Source organism: Anguilla rostrata, chromosome 2 (genome assembly GCF_018555375.3).
Source record: "Anguilla rostrata isolate EN2019 chromosome 2, ASM1855537v3, whole genome shotgun sequence".
NCBI classification, from domain to species: domain Eukaryota; kingdom Metazoa; phylum Chordata; class Actinopteri; order Anguilliformes; family Anguillidae; genus Anguilla; species Anguilla rostrata.
The window spans coordinates 58,260,936-58,280,987 of NC_057934.1; the positions used below are offsets into that span (position 1 = coordinate 58,260,936).

A 20,052-nucleotide genomic window follows, 5' to 3' on the forward strand; every position below is an offset into this window, starting at 1 on the left:
TAAAATTTCGGTTTTGGTCGGTCTCATGCCTCACCTCTGTACTGTTCGGATATTCCAGGAATGAAGTCGGAAGTTCGGTCATCTCACTGTTCCAACCCGGTGTTGGGGGTACACCTCTCACCCAGTCTCAAGCCAATAGATTTAAGTCGCGGTGTCGACTAAGTTCCAAAGATTTTCTGTGTGTGCAGAGTTTTGGAACAGACGAACCACGATTGACTCCGTCTGCGGTTCAGTTTCTGCATCTCACCAGAATTTCGGGTCGCGATTTTCGCAGCAAAAGGCTCGTTTTTTATCGTTTCTATAGGGAGAACAGGCTCAGCCACGTTTTGCTACTTACAGTGTGTTACATAAAATATAATAGTAATAATATCTGCAATATGTCCCAATTAATAGCATTAGGAGCAAATTGCCTATTTAATTTTAAATCCTTAAAAATTAAGGATTTTTTAAACCATGGTAAGTTTATTTCGGTATTTGGCTCTTGTTGGCAAGTCGTATTATACGTACTGCACCACGGAAAAAAAAATAGTCTCATGAAAAAACGAGAATAAAGTCACTCTCGACATTTAGACAGTAGTAAAAAAAATTATCAGTTAAGTCGAAATATTTCTTACTCAAAAGTAATGAAAATAAATCATAAAATAAGACGCCTAAAGTCTTTTTTTAGGTATGTCGGCGAATACAGGAACTCTGGAACCTTAAAGAAACATTTATATCAATCTTAATTTAATTTGGGTTGTTTACTGATAATCGTAAAACAACACAAGAAATAAATGTTCTGTAATGTTGATATGTACCCAGTGCTTTTTTGTTTTACATAGGAGGTGTGAGCTAAAAGAAGAGGATGTAGATCATTTGGCTACGTATGTTCATTATGAGCAACCATACGCGTTTGTGTGTTTATGGCTAGGCCAATCAACGTGCTCTAGTTCCCTCTAGTTCGGTCATGCAAGTAGATTCTCAGCGTCGGCTTTGTTCACACGGGTTTTTATCTCCTTAATAAACCGGCGGTTTGTTCCAAGTCAGTGTGATCATTGACTCACACACAAACAAACTAATTTCTACAGGGTATGCAGTCAGAAAAGCCATATCCTCAGTTGGCTCCACTACGTATACATTTAATTTTCCGCAAATTGGATTAGTATTATGGACAGGGCCTATACTTAATTACCAAACAGTAAAAATATTTATCGTTTAAGGGGAAATATTTTTATGGATGTTGGCTAAAGCAGGCAATCAGGAACCATGAAGAAATATGAATATCAGTATTAATTCGTTTACAGCCTACTCTGTATGTAAAAAGTCTCCACGCAGGACCAGTTTTTTTCTTGGTAGGTTCGTTAAAATTGTTTTTTGTGGGCTGATAGAAACCATTTCACGGAGCTTTGCTCCCACCTACTGCCCGGGAGTGAATCTGCATCTAAATCTTATCTTAATTTTCTCTTTCAAATGAGCAAAAAAAAGTTTATCAAAAACGACATTTCCAAATTCCACAGCACAGACAAAAAAACTGTAATAAAGCTTATTTCCTTCATTCCACACCTTTGTTTTTCTTCATAAATCTTTCTCTTTATTTAAAATAAACCAAACATTTAAAGATTGCATGTTGCACTCTTTCTCTCCACTGACACATGTTCACATACTCCAGCTGCATATTTGTTCAGTAATTTTAAGTAATTGTTATATTCATTCATTTACTTATTTACCATTTTTTTCATCGCTTTTTTGTCAGTGCATCTTATCACACATTTTGAACAGTACGGCTCTTTGAACTGTCAAAATTGGGTGGGAATTGGATCAGTGTAGGCCCTTTTTGGGTGCCAGATATATTTTAAAAGAATATTTAATTTTGGTTCCCATTTCAAGCGTTTGCTTTCCTTTATTTTATTAGCATTTTTTGAAAGGCCGAGTTCTTTGCTTACAAGCAGAATTCGTCCAACTACATTACAGGCATTTAGCAGATGCTCTTATCCAGAGTGACGTACATTGTATCCATATATACAGCTGGATATATACTGAAGCGATGCAAGGTTAACTACCTTGCTTAAGGGTACAACGGCAGTGTCCTAACGGGGACTTGAACCTGCGACCGTTAGATTACAAGACCAACCCCTTACCCATTACACTACACCGCCACCCAGGACTAGGACTCCTTCATTGAAGAGGTGATCCTGCATGTAGGGAGGTCATCTAAACAGTTATTCTGTAGATTTGCATTCACATTTGTTTTAGACATAAGGGTTGTGTCAAAGTACTGTGTTTAAGGACTAATTTTAACACAGCACGGATGAGCTTAGCTAGTGCATGTGTGGAAAACCTGCTGGGATAGGTCACTAACCGCGGATTACCAAACGTCAAAAGCACCTTTATTCCAGCAGCGCTGCTAGAAAGCTCTTAAAGCTCTACTGGGGCACCGGCCCCCAGCATTCACATCCCTGAAAATGACATTTTTGTGCCCATAAAACTGCCTGACGCTAGCTTCCAGCACCATACCGACAGACACCTGCAGTTGCCATAAGATGAGTTATTTTTCCCCCATTGCTTGTCTAACCGTTCACTTGACAGCGCTTGTGGTCGCTTAGTAGGACTGGCTGATCTGCACTATAAAATGTAACCAGTCCCACATGTGCAGCAATTATCATTGACATGTTTTTTGATACAATGCAAACATGGATTATTTTTCACAACCATTTTCTGTGGCAAAAAATATGAATATAAAAATATTAACATGTTCTGATGATGCCTTATTCCACACTCAGGTGAACTGCTCATTCAGCACATTAGTTAAGAACACTGACAACATTTGAGAAAACTGCCATCATTGGGTATCCTACAGTAATGGAGTGTGAAGTGCAAATAACCTCATGCAATGGTTATGGGTAATGTGCAATAATGGGGCTTCTTGTGCAGTGGAGGTGTGCATCTTTTCTATTACATGTGCTCCACTATCATTTGCACCTTTTCCTGCATAAATACCTTTATTTCGGTGCGTATTGCCTGCTGAGGGAATATAAGGCAGCTGGTTAACTTCCAATAAAATTCTTTAGAACTGCAGAGCTACTGTCAAAATAGAAAATAGTTTTCAACTTTAAAAGAAGATCCCCAAAGAACAGCTTTAGCATTAAGATATAACATATAGCCGTTCGACATAAAATCAGCCACACAGAAACCACGGCACTGTTGTAAAAAAATATTTATTTACATCAAAATATATTAATGTCCGATCACGTTAAACATCAGTACAGTTCATACAGTTCTATAGAATCAGAATTAGAAGAGTGTTGTACCAACTCGTAGACCAGCAACGGAGAAGTAACAGACACACCATAAAAACCAATTAAAGATCTTTCCAGGCAAAAAAAAAAAAAAAACTAGGAACAAACAAAAAGGAAAAAAGTTAAAGGAAAGAGAAAGATGGCAGACAGACCTCACTTTCCTGATTGTATCAGGGGTAGGGTTGCCAGAAATCTGTTTTTTCAACTAGAATGTCAAATTTTCAAACAATTTTACAGGTCGGTTTGTGGGTCATTGCTGGAGGAAATTTTCCGTTACTTTCTTGTGTTAACTGTTGTGTCAATGACTCCCCCCCCCCCCCAGTTCCAACGTTGCTTCCCGATCAGACTTTGTTCCAATTTCACTTCAATTGTAAATCTGGCAACCCCAACCGGGCTGGTATGTGTTCAGCTCCCTTAGTGCTTATCAAAGACACAGCCACAGAAGCCCCAAAGAAATAAACAAAAAACTACTGGGTCAACTGCAGCGTGCTTAGCTGGGGTTAAACCTGAGGTGTAACTACTGCAATACAGCTGGAACCCTGTGAAATAAGAATGAGCTGTTCCAGTTAATTGTGTCCGGTGTCCACCACACCAATAGGGTTTTATATAACCCAAGTTATGATTCATATTTTCATTTTTTTTAAGTTTACATCATGATATATGGCACGGCGGTGCAGTGGGTAGCACTGTTTCCACACAGCAAGAGGGTCGTGGGTTTGAACCTCGGCCTGTGCCTTTCTGTGTGGAGTTTGCACGCTCTCCCCGTGTCCGCGTGGGTTTCCTCCAGGTACTCCGGTTTCCTCCCAGTCCAGAGACATGCAGGTAGGCTAAATTGCCCATAGGTATAAGCGTGTGTGTGCCCTGCAATAGATTGGCTGCCTGTCCAGGGTGTATTCCTGCCTCTTGCCCAATGCACGCTGGGATAGGCTCCAGCTCCCGCGCGACCCTGCCCAGGATAAGCGGGTGTAGATGATGGATGGATGGATGGACTTCATATTGAAGATATGAATTTTAGGCCATATCGCCCACCCTCACAGCATGCAGTACCTCGTTATTCTAAATTGTCAAGATGACAGATTTTGAATAAAGTAGTTGATCGGTAATAGAATTTATTCCTACAGAGTCACAATCTATGAATGACCTAAGAATTCTGTCATTTAGTTTGAACCTCTTTCCATGGTCACGTTCAATCATAATGGTTCCCTCGAGGAGGACGGTCATTTTTGTTTTTTTGTAGTGGATGTCACATTCATTGCATTTCACTTTCACTGGATCTTCGTTTACACGGTCAATCTCATGCTTCGCAGGGCAGACATAGACCATTTTGACATCTGCCGCAATCACCTCACCCACAACCCTTTCCACTCGATCATCCACCTCAGGCACCAAGCCGCGGCAATCGCGAATCTGCCCTGACCCACTCCCTGCGGTCCCAGGGCTGGCCACATCGCCATTCTTTCCTCTCTCTGTCGTTCCACGGACTCTGTGTCGGTCTTCCACTATTCTCATGGCCACACCCACCTGGCAATACAAAAACAATGTTATAAGCCACATTATCAGCTCCCTCGTCTCTCATCTATCAGTTTTTTTAAATGGGTATTGTATCGTTGTCACTCCATCCCAAATGAGCTTAAGCAGCTGCCCAACCTGCTTGGATATCGCTGTAAAAGTTCATCAGGATTTACTATTCATCATTTCCGAGTGGCACTGAATGACCCCATATTAAGTGTATTCTACGCTGTGCCAGTTAAACTTGTGTGCCAAAATGCACTTGGCAGTAACACTCAACAATCTGTTAAAAATGTTTTTAAAACAAACATGCTACAAAAGTACTAAATCATTACAAATAATTCCAAAGGTTTTACTCACTATCGGATCTTCCATTTCATCGCTGATTTGTAGATTTTCTTTTGGGATGTCAAACTTCAAGGCCTTTGCAGGCTTAAAATGTGAAATTGTGCTGGAGGGCAGTGCCCTTTTCTCTATGCATGGACATGGAGGCGGAATAGGATTATCTGGAGTCCTAATTAAAATAAAATTTAAAAAACATTAAACCATATAAGTTTGCTGCAAAACTACTGAGACAGTTGTTTTTCCTGTTTTCCTTATTTTTCCACAAATCAAATTTGTATTTCAAATCAAGCAATGACTACGAGGCTAAATTCACAATATCTGCATTTGTCTTGGTAATTATTCAATTCATAAATATGGCAATATGGTAATCCTGTGAAATTTTGAAGCAGCTGAATGTCATTTGTCCCAGTGCTTATATTGACTTGGAAAGGGGGACTCAACTCATTGAATGGCCCAGCTGTAATCCAGGACAATGTCACTTAAAAAAAAAAAAAAAAACACATGGAACAAATGCAGAAATCGTGAATTTTGCCCCAGTCATAGTTTGATTTGAAACGCAAATTTGATTAGTACAGAAGGAACATAACCAATTATGTGTACTGTCCTTACTTCTCATTTTGTTCACTCAGAGATGATCCATGCTGTTCAAAACTGCCGAATCTCACAGACTTCTGATTCACGTTACCGTCCTCTGGCTCCACCTGTCTGCACATAAACTTTAATTTAAAAACACTGAAATACATCCATTCCCTCAGCTACTTTCCATTACCTTAACAACATCAAAATCAATCATCAGTACATCGGCTGTCTGTCAATCAAGCAATTCATGTGTGTGTACAATGGTCCCACATTTTAACTTATCTCCACAGCCATGTTTCCCATTACAAAATGTCCGACTATGAAGGCTGTGAGATGTTGGGAAGGCTGGATGGGGATTGCATTCCACTGCCACACTGGAAAACCTGTTTTGCTGAGCATGACAAAATTTTTAAAAAAATTGTGTTAAAACCTACCAAAATGATATCAAGCTATATAACGGTTGATTATACGTGGGAAAGAAACCGGCAAAACCTGCAGATATTGCAGTCGTCCAGGACATCTGGATTTCCTTTTGGATAATGTTATAAGTAATGTTATAGGCATAGCTGTGTAAGATGTCTTGTCATACCTTCTTCTGTTACAATATACATTGCTGTTTGTCAGGTTAACATTACACGTACAGATAATTAATGGAACTGCATGCCATCTCAGTACCGCAACATTTAGCATGGCTAATACTGATGATCTCCACTACTGTCCATCGCTCTGGATCAGTGTGTGCCAAGTGCCTGCAATGTTAATAGCAGTGAATTCCCTCACCTGTCTGCTGTCCTGGCCTGGTTCTGTGGAGGCCACATTGTGACTGTTGTGCTGCTGCTCATCTTCTTCCGTATCAGACACCACTCTTCTGTGCTTTCTCATGTTGCCCTCACCACCATCAGCTTCTTCAGCACCGATGAGTACATGTGAGTATTTCTATACAGTACCATTAACAGTGATGTTAATGGTAGAACCTGTTGCAAAAATGCACTGATTGAAAACAGGCAATACTATGATTAAATGAGGAGGCTCTTCAGAGAGGCTCCACATTCTACCATTAACAGTGATGTTAATGGTAGAATCTATTGCGAAAGTGCACTGATAGAAAACAGGCGATACAGTGATTCCTTTTCCCATCACTATAAGGCTCTTCAGAGAGTCTTCAGAGAGTCTGTTGGCTGGGCCGGCGATTGATTTAGGCTTCTTTGTTTTGTTCCTTCCTTTGTATCAGTGGCGGTAGATGACACTTTATTGTAGGACACTGTGACATATACGCCCTGCAATGCTTCGCGGAGGCGGAGGCGGGGCAAGTTTCGTAAAAGATCATTTTGAGAATGCAAAAACCCCATGTCCGTATAACGATTCTACTATTCTTATACGAGAATGTTTAGTAAATTAAAAACACACTGAAACAATGCGAACCGTTTAAGTGGAATTTATCACATTTACATGACGGGCATTTAGCAGACAGAGCGACTCACACAGCATAGCATTTACATTGAAAACATTAATATAGTTGTATATATTCTGGAGCAATGCAGGCGATGAACCTTATTTAAGGGTATAACGGCAATGTCCCATCCGGGAATCAATCCTGCAACGTTTAGGTTACGAGACCACCTCCTTACGACAGTAGAGAAACTGTTTTAATGGAATTTTATCAGTGCAAACTTGCTGAACTCCCTGTTTTTTTAGACTGGCTGTATTTTTGAATGATTAAAACCTTTGACTTCGTATTTTGAACTCTTGAGTCTGCTTCTGGGTTGCATTGTTGCCACTGAGGTACCATCGACTCACCTTGTTTTGACAGGTATACAAAAATGTACACCTCGGTTACATAGTATAGACGATATAAAACGTGTTTCCAGTACATGATACAGTACAATGTCTGTATACGAGGCGAGTTTTTGTGTGTTTGTTTGCGAAACACACAGCGAAACTCCCAGCAGAACACTGAATTAAATCTTTTAACGTTACATATTATCTGAAACGTTACGCGATCTGACCGTATAGTTTTTATGAACATTCCGTCAAAATGATTCAGCCTTGTTTGCTACCTAAACTTCACAGCACAGTCATTCCCGTTATCATGCTTCAGCCATTCACAACTGACCTGGGACTTGGAAGCTATGTGGCGGTATCAAGTCTCCAGTGAAAATATTGCCCTGGCTATATCAGTCAGAATTCAAGTTGCACCGTGGGTCTGGCCGGTTTTGTGCTTGTTTATTTTAATCACTTGGCGGCCATGAACACATTATTTAAGGATATTACATCTCTAAAAATGTAGATGGGTGAGGTAGAATGGGGGTAGACAATTTTGGAGAAGATTTTGTGTTACTAGTTCTTACTACTAGTTCAACGAACTAATTTCTACAGGGTATGCAGTCAGAAAAGCCATATCCTCAGTTGGCTCTACTACGTATAAATTTAATTTTTCGCAAATTGGATTAGTATTATGGACAGGCCCTATATTAATTACCACCATGATGGGAATAGACAGGTGAAACAACATAAATATTGTTTGTATGCACATGGTGGAGTCTTAAATATTAACATCCCTGTAACTGTGGTTTTTACTAGTTTTAGTACTGATGTTCACTGATGTGCACCTGTGACCCTGACCAGGAATAAGCAGGTTAGATAATGGATGGATAGGACCGATGAGTGTCTTGGTGGACTAAATACCTAAAAATACCTAATATGGCCTTCTGCTGCTCCTTGTTGTAAGAGAATATATTGCAATCTTTAGGCTACATTAAAGCTATAGCCAGTAAAGGTTACCAACCAAAAGTCAGGACACCTCAACAACAATCAATCACGTTTATTTTTCTATAGAACTCCAAGGTACCCCACGGCACTGAACAGTGAAAGACAATTAGCAAAATACATGAGGACCAGTTGATTCACTTACATACATATTATATGACAGCACAACCACAACATATTCCATTTACATTTTGGCATTTCTCAGGCATGACTAACATGGGGTTCACATTCTTGTACGTACAGATAATTTACACAGCTGGACATTTAACTGGACTAATTCAGATTAAGTACCTTCCTCAAGGTTACAATGGTGTTGTTACGTTCCCCCCGTGTTCCTTCCCCTCGTCTTGTGTATGTGTCGCAGCTTGGAGCTGGGAAGGGGCAGGAGCGACCGCGATTGGCTATGAGGAAGAAAGCTGGGGGAACGGTAGCTGCAGACGTGTGGCTTGCACGCCGGGGCTACCTGCAGTTCGGCGCAGCGGAGCAGGAGGAGCTGGCGCTGCACACCTTCCTGCGAACCCTTACAGCGGAGCGGCTGCGCCAGCACGTCCGCCTCACCACACCCCGCTCCCTCAACGAGGCTCTGCTGGAGGCGGAGCGAACAGAGAACATCCTGGTGGAGCAGCCCACTCCACAGGAAGCTTTTCGTCCTTCGGTCAGGGCGGCCGACTGCGAGGAGGAGGTCCGTTTGGCTCGGCCATCTCCTCACGGGTGGCGACCAAAGGGACGGGAGGGCCGCTACTACCGCCGCGGCAAACCGGGCCACCAGGCACGCGACTGTCCAGCCCTGGTGGCCAAACCTCGAGCCCCCCAGCCGGCGGGAACCCTTGGCCTGGACCTTCTGGCCCGGGTGCCAGTGTCGACGTGTCAGGGCCCACCATCTCCCTCGGCACAGAGACTGCCTCTCCAGCCCGGCAGGCACAGGACGACAGCCTCCTTATCTCCTCCGGTACCAAGGTCAGACTCCACTTTTTGCTGCTTTCTCATGTTGCCTCATGTTTCTCACTTCTCCAGTCGTGTTACCTCTTCTTTGCAGTTACTTCTTCTTTGCAGTTACTTCTTCTTTCTGAACATTCTTTCTCCACAATCTCCCTCCACATTCTCCCTCCACATTCTCACTCACTCACTCACTCACTCACTCACTCACTCACTCACTCACTCACTCACTCACCGGGAATCAATCCTGCAACGTTTAGGTTATGAGACCCCCTACTTACGACAGTAGAGAAACTGTTTTAATGAAATTTTATTAGTGCAAACTTGCTGAACTCCCTGTGTTTTTTTAGGCCGGCTGTATTTTTGAATTATTAAAACCTCTGACTTCGTATTTTGAACTCTTGAGTCTGTTTATGGGTTGCATTGTTGCCACTGAGGTACCATCGACTCACCTTGTTTTGACCGGTATAAATAAATCTCATAAAAAATATGTTTGCAACGTACAAAAATGCCAAGTTACTCAAAAGTATTGATATCAAAATGACGCCAAGTTACGGTACTACAAACAATATAGGCTATCTTGCCTCACCGAAATGACATAAGATGTATTTCAACGCAATGCTACCCAATATTTCTTCAATTCTTTCAAGTAACTTGGCCCTGTGTGTATAAGCATGCAGTACATGGACAGGCCAAACATATGTGTGGATGGTTCTCTCACAGTCAAGATTGATTGAATAGGCGTGTATATGTCCAATTTGTATTGATATGTAGCCTATGTATTTCGCTGCCCAGCCTTTCTGTTGCGTGAATGATAGTATGTTTCTTGGTATAAGTGTGTGTTCGTAAATGTGAATGTAACATGCTGCGAGGGAAATGTCCCCATGGGGATAAAGAAGTTCTCTATATATGTATGTACAATATATATTTTACATGCAGTATTTATTATAAGTAGCAAATATAGAAGAACTTGTACATTTAGTAAAAATAATTTGACAAGCAAGTATGAACATATGTTTTCTGGAGGAATGTGCTTCCTCTAGTTATTCACCAGCAGTTTTGTACCTGAATTTAAATGTGTTTGATAGCAATACTTTTGAGTAACTTGGCATTTTTGTACGTTGAAAACGTGTTTTTTTTAAATGAGATATTTCTTTTTGCAAAGCGTTTTATTATGAGAGTGAGAAATGCGAAGTGACCCTGTAAGAAACGGTTGTGGATTATGGCTATGTGTAAAACGTATCAGAAACGCATATGAAATATGGCCAGTGTATGTACTCACGGATTTGACGTCCATCCAACGAGCCTTGAATGACAAAAGAATCAGCAAGCCCGTAGAATTATAACTCCCTAGGTCGCAACTTGTGTAGCCTTCTGTCCTGCTCCGTTGTCTGTTGTTTCATGGAGATGCACTTTTAGTGTTTGTAAGGTTTATAAGGCATTTTGATAGGCTTATTTGCAGGTAGGAATCCTCTTTGCTGTTTTGCTAAACTAGAACCGGAAAACATGATAATGGAGAATAGGAGCAGACGTGTATGTCCCAGCAGGCTTTGCATATGAGAAAATAACAACAGTGTGAGACTAATTAGGATGAAATTATGAAATTGCGTAGTTGAAACAATATGTTTTTAGCAGAATGGGTATGTAGGTGAAGGTTGACATGATCACGGACTATAGTGCAGAGTAAATGGAGTGACCATGAGCGAGCTTATATTCGTTATCGAACGGTATATATAACAGTCGCTATAAAGGGCCAGTTGTTAAAGTGGACGGTGAAGTAACGTGTGCAATCTATTGCACTGGTGTGTTTTTTTCATGTTCAGTACTAGTAGTTATAATTATGAGTGAATCATGTTTTTAAATGTAATGTTTTAATGGGGAGTTGCAGAACGTACATACGTAGTAATTGTTTGTATGTGGCTAGATAGAGAACAGGGCGAGGTAACATGAATGTAGAAACGTGGCGTTTGCTGATAAGAAGGTTTTGTACAGTAGCCAAGTGAAGAAATGTAGTTAGTAGAAATTGCACAGCTGTGAACTGGTGTAACTTTTGAATAAAAGGAATACATTTTCCGTCATGAAATGCATATGGGTGGCCGTGAGTGAGTTTTGGTAAAGCAAATATAAGCGTAAGAAAACGTTAGTGTAAAAGAGGAAATTATCTGCCTGAGGACGAGGCGGGATTCAATCGTTCAACCGGAGGTTTACCAGTCTGTGACTTTGTTAGTGCAGCACCATGACATAGCTATCCAGTGCGTGAAATATCATTAGCAAACCTGTCCGTGGTTTTAAAGAAGAACACAGGCGAGTTAGCACAGAAGAGCTCCCGTTGAATCCATATGGCTTTGCAATATTGTAGCCGGTTAACAATTGAACGTGCAGACGGTACGTCATAATACAGTTCGGGGAACGGCTGGTAGATATGGTGCAACAGCAATAATTGAAGAGTAGTAGACAATTATTTGTGAGGGTAAAAGCATGTTAAAGAAACGTGTCCCTAGCTGGGTTTGAATCGAAGATCCGGTGTTCCCGAGACTGTAACCTTACCCACTAGGCCACAAGCAGATTAGTTATTTAAACTGGAAATGCCCTGCATGGAAAGTGCGATAGAAAAATGATGCTTAGCCACAGCAATAAGAAACCGAAAATTACGAATGTACCTCTCAGATGTGTTTAGCTGAACCTAAGGATGTAAGGGAGGGGGAGAAGTTATACTTTATGTGAGACACGCCTATGACGTGTAAGCTTATAAAAGAGAAGGCTCTCTAGTGTTCAGAGAGCCTTCATGCAGAAACTGTTTTTTTTCTCTGTGTGCACTCTCCTATTTGGCCAAATTCATGTTTGAACTGGATATTGTGTAAAAGTCTATTTGACTCTTAAATAGGACTTAAATAGGATCTTTTGTTAATGTTAGAGATATTAAGTTAGATCTATCCAACTTAAGTTAGACATCATCACCCTGTGCCAAGAGTCTCGGAGTGGTGATGGACAACAGGCTGTCCCTCTCCAAGAACATCGCAGTGGTAAGCCGGGGCGTGCAGATTCTTTCTGTGCAACATCCGGAGAATCCGCCCCTTTCTCACCACCCACTCAACTCCGCTCCTGGTCCAAGCAATGGTGCTATCCCGCCAGGACTACTGCAACTCTCTTCTGGCTGGCCTACCGGCATCTGCCATCAGACCCCTGCAACTCATTCAGAATGCTGCAGCTCGTCTGGTCTTCAAACCGTACAAGCCTGCCAGACCCCTCCATTCCGCTACCTCAGGACGCCCGGCACCTCTCCCTCGTCGCACTTGCACTTCCCGGTCATGTCTCCTGTCTGTTTTGGCTCCACGATGGTGGAATGACCTTCCCGTGGAAGTCAGAACAGCTGAGACCCTGACCACCTTCCAACGACGACTGAAGACTCTCCTCTTCAGGCCGCACCTCTCCCCATCCCTCCCTACCTACCTGTACTCTCTAACTGACTTCGTAATCTTAGGGTTGTGGCTAGGTAAGATGTTTATCTTAGTTAACTAAGTTATTGCACCTGTACCTACTCAACTATCGCTTGTTTTATTTGCATAGACTGCTTTGTTGCTGTTTTTGTTGTGTTAATCAGATTAACCTACAGGGTCCAAGTTAAACTACAGGGTCGTTCCCTGCACTTGGAACTGTACTTCCCTCTAGGATTTTCAACACACTTGGTCCTGGTTGTGGTTATACACTTTGTTGTACGTCGCTCTGGATAAGAGCGTCTGCCAAATGCCTGTAATGTAATGTAATCTAAGTGTCATCACCTATCTATTTCCATCCTAAATACACTGCTAGCTAGCTAGCAAGTAAAGTAACTTAAGACAGCTAGCTTATTTATACAAACTAAAATTATGTGGCATACTATATTTGCTTGCTTAATGTTCATTTATGATTTTATATTAGCTGTAATCGGCTACCTGTAGGGAATTTCTGTCAAATAAAGTTTTTGATGGTGATTAACTGTTTGTTCTCTTGTTTAAATAAATCTGCCCTGACCCACTCCCTGCGGTCCCAGGGCTGACCACATCGCCATTCTTTCCTCTCTCTGTCGTTCCACGGACTCTGTGGACTTCCACTATTCTCATGGCCACACCCACCTGACAATACAAAAACAATGTTATAAGCCACATTATCAGCTCCCTCGTCTCTCATCTATCGGTTTTTTTAAACGGGTATTGTATCGTTGTCACTCCATCCCAAATGAGCTAAAGCAGCTGCCCAACCTGCTCGGATATCGCTGTAAAAGTTCATCAGGATTGACTATTCATCATTTCCGAGAGGCACTGAATGACCCCATATTATGTGTATTCTACGCTGTGCCAGTTAAACTTGTGTGCCAAAATGCACTTGGCAGTAACACTCAACAATCTGTTAAAAATGTTTTTAAAACAAACATGCTACAAAAGTACTAAATCATTACAAATAATTCCAAAGGTTTTATTCACTATCGGATCTTCCATTTCATCGCTGATTTGTAGATTTTCTTTTGGGATGTCAAACTTCAAGGCCTTTGCAGGCTTAAAATGTGAAATTGTGCTGGAGGGCAGTGCCCTTTTCTCTATGCATGGACATGGAGGCGGAATAGGATTGTCTGGAGTCCTAATTAAAATAAAATTTAAAAAACATTAAACCATATAAGTTTACTGCAAAACTACTGAGACAGTTGTTTTTCCTGTTTTCCTTATTTTTCCACAAATCAAATTTGTATTTCAAATCAAACAATGACTACGAGGCTAAATTCACAATTTCTGCATTTGTCTTGGTAATTATTCAATTTATAAATATGGCAATATGGTAATCCTGTGAAATTTTGAAGCAGCTGATTGTCATTTGTCCCAGTGCTTATACTGACTTGGAAAGGGGGACTCGACTCATTGAATGGCCCAGCTGTAATCCAGGACAATGTCACTTTAAAAAAAAAAAAAACACATGGAACAAATGCAGAAATCGTGAATTTTGCCCCAGTCATAGTTTGATTTGAAACGCAAATTTGATTAGTACAGAAGGAACATAACCAATTATTATGTGTACTGTCCTTACTTCTCATTTTGTTCACTCAGAGATGATCCATGCTGTTCAAAACTGCCGAATCTCACAGACTTCTGATTCACGTTACCCTCCTCTGGCTCCACCTCTCCGTATATAAACTTTAATTTATAAACACTGAAATACATCCATTCGCTCAGCTACTTTCCATTACCTTAACAACATCAAAATCAATCATCAGTACATCGGCTGTCTGTCAATCAAGCAATTCATGTGTGTGTACAACGGTCCCACATTTTAACTTGTATCTCCACAGCCATGTTTCCCATTACAAAATGTCCGACTATGAAGGCTGTGAGATGTTGGGAAGGCTGGATGGGGATTGCATTCCACTGCCACACTGGAAAACCTGTTTTGCTGAGCATGACACAATTTATTTTTTAATTGTGTCAAAACCTACCAAAATGATATCAGGCTATATAACGGTTGATTATACGTGGGAGATAATACGTCCAGGACATCTGGATTTCCTTTTGGATAGTGTTATAAGTAATGTTATGGGCATAGCTGTGTAAGATGTCTTGTCATACCTTCTTCTGTTACAATACAAATTGCTGTTTGTCAGGTTAACATTACACATGCAGATAATTAATGGAACTGCGTGCCTTCTCGGTACCCCAACATTTAGCATGGCTAATACTGATGATCTCCACTACTGTCCATCACTCTGGATCAGTGTGTGCCAAGTGCCTGTAATGTTAATAGCAGTGAATTCCCTCACCTGTCTGCTGTCCTGGCCTGGTTCTGTGGAGGCCACATTGTGACTGTTGTGCTGCTGCTCATCTTCTTCCGTATCAGACTCCACTCTTCTGTGCTTTCTCATGTTGCCCTCACCACCATCAGCTTCTTCAGCACCGATGAGTACATTTGAGTATTTCTATACAGTACCATTAACAGTGATGTTAATGGTAGAACCTGTTGCAAAAGTGCACTGATTGAAAACAGGTGATACTATGATTAAACGAGGAGGCTCTTCAGAGAGGCTCCACATTCTACCATTAACAGTGGAGCAGAGCGTATCATCTAGACTAGTAAACTGCCGCAGTACCTGCCCGATGACGCACTGGTCTAGTTTACTAGTCTAGATGATGCTCTCCGCCCCGCCATGCCCCGCGAAGCATTTCAGAGAGTCGATGATGCGCTAGACTAGCCCGCACTATAACGCACTAGACATCGAACCTGTACCTGCTCGATGTATATGCCCAAATACCTTCAACCTTCGAACCTTCAACATCGCGGCTGGAATTGAGCATATGGATAGCGCTCTACGGCCATTTAGCTAGAATGACGTTATACTATTCTTATACGAGAATGTTTAATAAATTAAAAACACACTGAAACAATGAGAACCGTTAAGTGGAATTTATTACATTTACATGACGGACATTTAGCATACAGAGCGACTCAAACAGCATAGCATTTACATTGAATACATTAATACAGTTGTATATATTCTGGAGCAATGCAGGCGATGTACCTTATTTAAGGGTACAACGGCAATGTCCCATCCGGGAATCAATCCTGCAACGTTTAGTTTACGAGACCACCTCGTTACGACAGTAGAAACTGTTTTAATGAAATTTTATCAGTGCAAACTTGCTGAAATCCCTGTGTTTTTTTAAGCTGGCTGTATTTTTGAATTATTAAAACCTCTGACTTCGTATTTTGAACTCTTGAGTCTGTTTCTGGGTTGCATTGTTGCCACTGAGGTACCATCGACTCACCTTGTTTTGACCGGTATAAATAAATTTACACCTCGGTTACATAGTATATACTATACATAGTATAATATAAAACGTGTTTCCAGTACATGTACAGTACAATGTCTGTAAACGAGGCGGGTTTTTGTGTGTTTGTTTGCGAAACACACAGCACAACATATGTGACAGCACAACCACAACATATTCCATTTACATTTAGGCATTTCTCAGGCATTACCGTCCCGGGCATAGCATTTACATTGAATACATTAATACATTATTTTTCGGGGAGCCCCAACCGGGCATAGTATTTACATTGAATACATTAATGTAATGTAATGTAATATCATTTACATTGAATATACACAACTGTATTAATGTACTCAATGTAAATGCTCTACCCGGTTCGGGTGGCCGTCCCGGGCATAGGATTTACATTGAGTACATTAATGTAATGTAATGTAATATCATTTACATTGAATATACACAACTGTATTAATGTACTCAATGTAAATGCTCTGCATTTACATTGAATACATTAATATATTGAATACATTAAGTACATATATCCCGGTCGAGGCTCCCCGACCGGGCATAGCATTTACATTGAATACATTAATACAGATGTATATATTCCAGTCGGGGATCCCCGGCCCGGCCCGGCCAGGCCCGGCCCCAGACGGGGATCCCCGCACGTCCCGCTCCCCATCCCCGGCCCGGGACGGGAAGGACCGGAATATATACAACTGTATTAATGTATTTAATGTAAATGCTATGCCGGGGACGGCCCCAACCGGGCATAGTATTTACATTGAATACATTAATGTAATGTAATGTAATATCATTTACATTGAATATACACAACTGTATTAATGTACTCAATGTAAATGCTCTACCCGGTTCGGGTGGCCGTCCCGGGCATAGGATTTACATTGAGTACATTAATACATTATTTTTCGGGGAGCCCCAACCGGGCATAGCATTTACATTGAATACATTAATACATTATTTTTCGGGGAGCCCCAACCGGGCATAGTATTTACATTGAATACATTAATGTAATGTAATGTAATATCATTTACATTGAATATACACAACTGTATTAATGTACTCAATGTAAATGCTCTACCCGGTTCGGGTGGCCGTCCCGGGCATAGCATTTACATTGAATACATTAATACATTATTTTTCGGGGAGCCCCAACCGGGCATAGCATTTACATTGAATACATTAATATATTGAATACATTAAATACATATATCCCGGTCGAGGCTCCCCGACTGGGCATAGCATTTACACTGAATACATTAATACAGTTGTATATATTCCGGTCGATATATGTATGAATGTATTCAACGTATTAGTGTATTCAATGTAAATGGCATTGGATCCCCGCGGGGATCCCCGCACGTCCCGGCCCCCATCCCCAGCCCGGGACTGGACGGGAAGGACCGGAATATATACAACTGTATTAATGTATTCAATGTAAATGCTATGCCCGGTCGTGGATCCCAGACCGGGCATAGCTTTTACATTGAGTACATTAATACAGTTGTATATATTCGGGGCTCCCCGACCGGGCATAGTATTTACATTGAATACATTAATACAGTTGTTTATATTCCGGCCCGGCCCCAGACGGGGATCCCCGCACGTCCCGACCCCCATCCCGTCCCCTGCCCGACGTCCTCCTGTGGATTCGCACCTTCAACATCGCGTTTGGAATTGAGCATATGGATAGCGCTCCAGTGTAATAACTGGAGTTTTTTTGACATCATTTTGATTATGTGAAAGCCTCATTCGTGAATTTTGAAGATTTGGGATTGTCACAAGTTTCGTATAAGATCATTTTGAGAATGCGAAAACCCCCCGTCCGTATAACGATTCTACTATTCTTATACGAGAATGTTTAGTAAATTAAAAATACACTGAAACAATGAGAACCGTTTAAGTGAAATTTATTACATTTACACGACGGGCATTTAGCAGACAGAGCGACTCACACAGCATAGCATTTACATTGAATACATTAATACAGTTGTATATATTCTGGAGCAATGCAGGCGATGTACCTTGTTTAAGGGTACAACGGCAATGTCCCATCCGGGAATCAATCCTGCAACGTTTAGGTTACGAGACCACCTCCTTATGACAGTAGAGAAACTGTTTTAAATGAAATTTTATCAGTGCAAACTTGCTGAACTCCCTGTGTTTTTTTAGGCTGGCTGTATTTTTGAATTATTAAAACCTTTGACTTCGTATTTTGAACTTTTGCGTCTGTTTCTGGGTTGCATTGTTGCCACTGAGGTACCATCGACTCACCTTGTTTTGACCGGTATAAATAAATTTACACCTCGGTTACATAGTATAGACGATATAAAACGTGTTTCCAGTACATGATACAGTACAATGTCTGTATACGAGTATGCCACATAACTAAAATTATGTGGCATACTATATTTGCTTGTTTAATGTTCATTTATGATTTTATATTAGCTGTAATCGGCTACCTGTAGGGAATTTTTGTCAAATAAAGTTTTTGATGGTGATTAACTGTTTGTTCTCTTGTTTAAATATAACAGAAATTACATGTATAACCAAAACTTTCTTTTTGTTAGAGATTGTTAGCGATAAAGTGGAGTAGTATTCATTGGTTAGAAATGTGATGGTTATTTTAAATATTTATTGTATTGAAAGGATAGCCCCTTGAGATGTAGCATCTCATTTTCAAGGGGGTCCTAAATCTCAGAAGTCACATAAATGACTGACATGAACCCACAATTTGCCTCGTAGACCCCACTGCCTTGTGAGCAATCACTGCAGATTTTTAAAGAACATCTTACCAAGACCTCTTCCTTACAGCCTGGCCCCCTCTGTTCATCCCTACCTCTGGACCTGTAGAGCAGTGTAACACCATAAGTAAACCAGGATGAAGTGATTTTACTAGTGTTTACTATTGTCCTTGATTATGTATAAATAAAGCATTACTCAATCACATGTAATTTAACCCTTCAACACAACATTAAAGAAAGCGGCAAAATGACAAACGTTGCACGATACCTTTATCAGCATTGATAGTGAGGTTCATGGTGGCAGTAAAATCACGTCTAATAGTGCATCGATTCAGAATAGGTGAAAACGTGATTGATTTCACATTCTTTAAGATAGCCGGGTCCAGAAGGCTTCCCTGCAAAATCAGTTTTGATTGACTCACTTTTGCGGTTCAGATTTTTTTTTTTTTTTAATGATCCTTTTTTGCACTAAGTGTGCATCAAATTACAGTCAATTTCTCAGAAGCTCTGGTCCAGAGCAACTTATAATAAGAAATAACATAATTGTATCCACACAAATTGTGCAGGCACCAGTGCCAGACGTTGGTAACAGACCAGGCAAGTTCAGTGTGTTCGCTTATCCCAACATAGAACCATATTTGAAATGACAGATTCATACAGCTGATGTTCATAAAATATTAACCGCGCTACAACATTCCTGAAGAGACTGCATTACATTTAGCATTTAGCAGATGTTCTTATCCACAGCAGCTTAGAAAGATTATGATTTTTACGCGCAAAGGGCGAAGGCAGCTTATTATTTCAGTCTAGTGAGAAATTGACTCACCAGGATCTCTGGCTCCATGTGTCCAAGTGGCCAGGCTGGGAATCGCACAGATTTGGTCAATGTATTGTTGACATACTGGAAAACTCAGGAACACTTGAAAAGAAGAGAGGAGGTAAGACAGAAGGAAACAGGAGTCAATGCCCAGTTCTTGGTAGGTTCGTTAAAAGTTTTTTATGGGCGGATAGAAACCATTTCACGGAGCTTTGCTGCCACCTACTGTCCAGGACTGGATCTGCATCTAAATCTTATCTTTTTTCTTTCAA

The 20,052-nt window shown here is 40.9% G+C and overlaps 1 protein-coding gene and 3 long non-coding RNA genes across 7 annotated transcripts in view; 1 reads left to right on the forward strand and 3 right to left on the reverse strand.

Moving 5' to 3' along the window:
- LOC135248629 (uncharacterized) overlaps nt 1-20,052 on the forward strand; it is an 88,308-nt gene that overhangs the window by 58,837 nt on the left and 9,419 nt on the right. The gene's annotated exons all lie outside the window — the stretch shown is intronic.
- On the reverse strand, nt 4,326-6,623 carry LOC135248619 (uncharacterized). The gene is made up of 4 exons (XR_010328459.1): nt 6,489-6,623; nt 5,739-5,830; nt 5,145-5,298; nt 4,326-4,796 (listed from the first exon to the last, which is right to left on the reverse strand). It is a non-coding gene; the product is annotated as an uncharacterized LOC135248619 (long non-coding RNA).
- LOC135248632 (uncharacterized) lies at nt 13,409-15,336 on the reverse strand. The gene is made up of 4 exons (XR_010328466.1): nt 15,193-15,336; nt 14,466-14,557; nt 13,871-14,024; nt 13,409-13,522 (listed from the first exon to the last, which is right to left on the reverse strand). It is a non-coding gene; the product is annotated as an uncharacterized LOC135248632 (long non-coding RNA).
- Nucleotides 18,714-19,878, reverse strand: LOC135248635 (uncharacterized). The gene is made up of 3 exons (XR_010328469.1): nt 19,790-19,878; nt 19,232-19,358; nt 18,714-19,066 (listed from the first exon to the last, which is right to left on the reverse strand). It is a non-coding gene; the product is annotated as an uncharacterized LOC135248635 (long non-coding RNA).